This window comes from Adiantum capillus-veneris, chromosome 19 (genome assembly GCF_014529385.1).
Source record: "Adiantum capillus-veneris isolate H3 chromosome 19, ASM1452938v2, whole genome shotgun sequence".
NCBI classification, from domain to species: Eukaryota; Viridiplantae; Streptophyta; class Polypodiopsida; order Polypodiales; family Pteridaceae; genus Adiantum; species Adiantum capillus-veneris.
In genome coordinates this window covers 36464147-36470146 of record NC_140949.1, presented here as the reverse complement: position 1 = coordinate 36470146, position 6000 = coordinate 36464147, and positions in this window count along the sequence as shown.

Sequence of the window (6000 nt, the reverse complement as noted above, 5' to 3'; positions counted from 1 at the left end):
TGGTAACATTGAGCGTCACAAGGCAAGGCTGGTCGCAAAGGGTTATGCACAGACGTATGGCATAGACTATGAGGAGACCTTTGCTCCAGTGGCAAAGATGATGACTGTGAGAGCTGTCATAGCAGTGGCTGCATCTAGAGGATGGATTATGCATCAAATGGATGTAAAGAATGCCTTCTTGAATGGTGAGTTGCAAGAGGAAGTGTATATGGATCAGCCACCTGGTTATGTCGATCCAGGTTACCCAGATTATGTATGCAGACTTCTCAAAGCTTTGTATGGTTTGAAGCAGGGCTCTAGAGCATGGTATGACAGGATTGCCAAGTATCTTGTCAGTATTAGGTTTAGGAGAGCTCATGCTGATCATTCACTCTATGTACATGAGAGTGATGTGGGGATTGTGGTCATTACCATATATGTAGATGACCTTATTATTGTGGGTGACAATGCTATGGAGATTGACCATGTGAAGGGTCTTCTCAAACAGAAGTTTGAAATGAAAGATTTGGGCAAGTTGCGCTACTTTCTTGGCATTGAGGTGATCAGGACTCCAGAGGGTGTATGGCTGTCACAGAGACAGTATACTTTGGACATATTGTCAAAGTATGGTATGGCTGATTGTAAGCCAATTTCTATTTCCTTAGATGTGAATGCAAAGCTGAGTGCAGAGAAGGGTGATGTTGTTGAGGATGTCAATATGTACAGGATGATTGTGGGTAGTCTAATCTACTTGACTATCAGGAGGCCAGACTTGAGCTACACAGTAGGCTTGGAGAGTCAGTTCATGCAGCTTCCAAGGAAGCCACATTTGGATGGAGTACGATGCACACTTCGGTATGTGCAAGGGACTCTTGACTACGCATTGTTCTATGCAGCAGATGTGCCATTAGCATCGTATGGGTATACAGATGCAGATTGGGCAGGTAGCATTGTTGATAGGAGATCTACAAGTGGCTTCATGTTCTCTTTTGGGAGTGCTGATGTTACTTGGAGCAGCAAAAAGCAGCCTACGGTTGCTTTATCGAGCACAGAGGCCGAGTACAGAGGTGCAGCAGTTGCGGCATCCGAGGTAGCTTGGCTACGCACATTACTTGAGGACTTGGGAGTGCAGGTGGACCATCAGATTTTCATCCATTGTGACAACCTCAGCAGCATACAGTTAGCTAGGAACCCAGTGTTCCATGCGAGGACCAAGCACATAGAGGTCCATTACCACTACGTTCGAGAGCGAGTGTTGGCGGGCGACATCAACTTGGTCTACGTCAGCACAGAGAAGTAGATAGCGGACATCTTTACCAAGGCCCTCGGAGCTGAGAAGCTTCCACATTTTCGGACTATGCTTGGACTCTGCAACATGCAGAGCTCGAGGGGGAGTGTTGAGATGTCGAGCTCTACATCTTGAACTGGCATCCACTACGGGTCTTGGCCGCTTACGGCATTTACTCACTGACGCGTTAGGTGACCGACACGGAGGATCTCTGCCAGTGATTCTACAGCTGGACTACACTTATAGTGCCAGCTTAGTACGCTTCTAGCGAGTTCACACTTAGTGACCGCATGTACATATGTGCTACTTTTCAGTTTTAGCACTTAGTCATTTGTACTCTCTTTTCTGTGAGAAGAAGAAGAAGCTTTCCATCTCTGTGTGCTTTGTGATTGTCTTGTATAGCTCTCTTGCATCTTCATTCTTTACATAAGGTACTTGAGATGCTTGTCATACTTAATGAGGAGGTGCTTGAGAAGCTTCTCATGCATGGGGGGTAAGGTGCTTGAGTCAAAAAGAGACGCTACAAACTTAATGAGGAAGGTGCTTGAGAAGCTTCCCATGCATGGGACGGTAAGGTGCTTGAGTCAAAAAGAGACTCTACAAACTTAATGAGGAAGGTGCTTGAGAAGCTTCCTATGCATGAAAGTTCCAAAGTTAGGGAAATCTTTGACTTAACCTTCCACTCGCCCAAAGGGCACCCCTTTTCTCAAAGGGCACATGGGACACATATCAGACTCTCCCTATGCTTAACCACATGGTGTGCTTGAATGCTATTTGGTTGGGCTAAAGAGGGTCCAATGAGCTTTTAGTTCCATCCAATAAATATCTAGATATTTTCATGCTCTCTCTCTCTCTAAGGGATAAGGACACTTGTCCAAAGACTACCCATGTACTTGAATACATGTTGCATGTGATTGGTTAGCGGGGAGAGAGGTCCAATGAGCTTGAAACATGTATAAAAGCTAAAACCCGCCCCAAGCAAGCAGGGGGGTGCTGGGGAGATATACACCACACACACACTCATTTTGTGGATTGAGTTTTCACTTGGTGAAAGTTGAGGAACTCCATCTCCTTCTCCAAGCTTGTGAGAAGTGAGAGCCTACACCAACCCTCTTGGCTATGGAATGCAAATCCAACCAAGAGCCATGCTTCAATGCTTAAGCTTGTCATCTTCTCCATCTTCATTACTATGCTATTATGTATGCTAGCAAGAAGAGTGATGATAAGTGAGGAACTATTCCTTTCTCCTATGGAATGTTTCTTCTTCCTCTTCCCTGTCATCATTCCCCGCTAGCTCTCTCCACCTTCGAAGGTGTTTGAGGCCTTGAGACTGAGGCTTGGGATAGTTAATGCTTTCTACAAAGTTTATGTTATGTTTGTGATGCATGAAGCTCTCCATCTTCATTGCATCACCAAGGTCACAAGAAACACAAAGATTGTATTGTACCAAGTCTCTCTTGATGGAGGAAACTATAATACAAATGCCTATTGGAGGGGGGACCGACTCCGTATGAATCCGGTCCTCAACTATTGTCATGTTCTCTAAACTCTCTCTCTCTTGCAAAAGTATTGTTCATACGAAGTTAACTAAGTCCCATATTTATGTTGCTACCATCAATTGAGTTCACCCGCTATGCTCACAAAGTAATCTCACAAAAGTGCTTTATCTAATTTTCTAATTCCGCTACTCTCAAAGTTCATAAGCCATTTACATTACAGGTGATGGGGCATGCACGGACTAGATGACATTGAAGTTGCACTTAGGATGTTGACATGGTAGCCCTCATGTTAATGCTTTTATTCAAGGCACATATTTTGGCATAGTTGTTGCTTCTAAAGTTCTTTTTATGAGTATGAGTCTTGGGGATCATTTGTAACTATTCCTAGAGGCGCTTGTTTAGGGGCCTTTGTTTGTAAGAGGAGCTTCGCCTCTATGTTCTTCAGTGAGGTGTTCTTTGAAGCTATCTTTGAGCGCCCCCCCCCCCCCCCCCCCCCCCCCCCCCCCCCCGGGGCGCACACACAGCCACACCCATTAAGGACGAGGGACACCTAGAGTTCGTAGAGTAGTGTGTCTCCTATTGTTTTGAAGGTTTGGAGGCCTGCCAAAGGATTATTTCAACGCGTGACAAGCAAACGAGTTCTTTCAAGGCAAGTGTCGTGTGACCCACCTGTTAGTATGACTGGTCGCGGCGGAAAACTCCCATGACGCAGCAGCTGCAGGTCGTGGATGTGACCGGTCGCGTCGGTGATGCGCATGAGTCTCGATAGCCTCTTGAGAGACCTTTATTTCGCAGGTTTTTGTTTTTCGTTTTTCTCTAGTAATTTAATAGAAGCCATAATTTTCTCTAAATTAGTCATCGCCTTGTCTCCTCCTCATCAAAACGTCCTTGTCATTTTGAAAGACTGTAATAGCACACTGATTATTGAAAATTAGAAAATGAGAATAAGATCCATTTGATGACAATTGAAAAAGCGGAAAAGTATTTAAGCACGTAGTGATTCCCTTGCCACACTAATGGTCATGCAAGGGCCCCAATTAAGTTGTAATTTTCTTTTTGCTTGAAGGGGGCCCAAGACTTTAGTAGACCGGCCTCCTTGACTCCTTGTGCCCTCTCTTTGTTTTTTTTTTGTTTTTTTTTGGGAATTTGCCATAGCTTATCACAATCATAGAAAATTGCACGTCTTGAAAACTTGTACTTAATTTTGGTGTCCGTACATGAAATTATTGTGGAGAAAGCAAAGGTTCTTTGCTTACCTCAAAAGCAAGGTGGAGCATTGAGCACATTTCTCTTATGTGGTCCTTCATATGCATCACATGGGCCTTATTCCAAATTCCAACCTTTCTTCATCATGTTTACTCTATTCCATCGCATGCAAGTAGAGCTAGCCCATTTGCTCACCCAAACCTATTTTTGGACCTATATAAGAGCCAAGGGCCCCCAAGACCCTAGCAACTCCTAGGAGCAAGTGTGGACCGTTGGATAAAGCTTGTCGATTAGTGCCACGTGCCAACTTTTTTTTTTGGACACACTGGTGAGCCCACAGGGGGAGGTGCTTATACCTTCCAAATATTAGCCATGTTACATGTTCACGCAAGGACCGCGTACTATCGGGCGCAAGAGCCAGGCATAGACATCACCATGGCCACCTAATTCATTGGTGCCACTTGCAGACTTAACAATGTCATACCTTTTTTCTCTCTTTTTCTTAAGCCTATCTAATGTATATGTAGGCTAGTTGACATTTTTGTTTTACTTTTTCCAAATTCCAAGATGTCTTCTTCATCATGTTACTCTATTCCATCACTTGCAAGTAGACCTACGCCATTTGCTCACCCAAAAGATCTTAGTAAAGCATGGAACCCTTGGGAGCAATTGTGGACCGCTGGATAAAGCTTGCCGATTGGTGCCACTTGGCCAATTCACATTTTTCTTCCTTTACTCTTGCTATAAGGGCATTTGCTAAGCCTAGTTTTATGTACATGTAGGCCAGTATGAGAGATAGTTGACATTTGTTTTCCTATTTCTATAAAGAGGCACACATTCTCTCTCATCCCCCTCATGTAGGCCATTGTGACTTTTCACTTGTCTAGCCTACACAACTACATGTTGCTACACTTAGAATCAAGCAGTTGATAATGGCCATTGGCAACCATTTTCTTCTCATTTTTTAGATGTATTGTTAGCTTTCTAAAAGAAGCTTAGGGGGGCATTTGAAATTTTATTATTTGATTGGACATGCCTTTTCATGTGATCAATTGAATTCTTTTTTTTTCTGTAGTGTGTTGATGGGTCTTTTCATTTCACAACCTATTTCTTTCTCATTTTATTCTTTTAGAATGCCAAACCTTTACCTTGTTTATAAAAGGGGATTTAGCTAGGGGACCTCTCTCTCTCTCTCTCTCTCTCTCTCTCTCTCTCTCTCTCTCTCTCTCCTAAGCAAGGCACTGTGACTCTTCACCTTGCTGGCACCAATCCAAAATCGGACAAAGCCAAATATCTCTCATTTTTCAAATAGTTTAATGTTTTTACACTAGAATGTGTAAAACTTTTGGTTCTAAGAAAGACTCGATAATCTGTAGAGAAACTTAGTTTGGGGCTTGAGAAATACAATATAGATTGGGTTTCAATGAACCCTAGCTAGGCCATGTTGTAGATGTTGCGAGTCTTTTGGGTGCATGCCTATTAGAGTTTATAGAAACCTTTTTGTTCATAATCCATAATCATGGCCTCCTGAAACAACCACGAAATTGTGATTAGAACATTCGATTATATTGGCTAAAAAAGGGACCACAAACTACCAATCTTTATGTTCAACAAAAATATGAATTGTCAACACGTATGTTTATGTATAATATATGTTTATGTGTATGAATGTATCATGCACAATGGAAACTACATGCATCTTGCCTATTTTAAGAATCACTTTTTTTCCATCAATTCCCCAACTATCTGTACATGATGTGAGAGCCCGATTGTGCAAGCGTCTTCTCAAAGCAATTCATATTGATTGATAAATACACTTCTTTTTTGTAATTATTAATTTGTTAAATATACATAGCATGCACATACTTTGATAAATGAAAGTGAAGCACACATATATAGTCCATCTCTTGTCACAATGGTGGATGCCAATTAAAAACTTCACAACCTGTCGAGTGTTGGCCTAAGTGGTTAAGGTGACAGGCTTTAAGCGCACCCACTATGGTTCAACCCTTGAGACGTGTGGGTGTG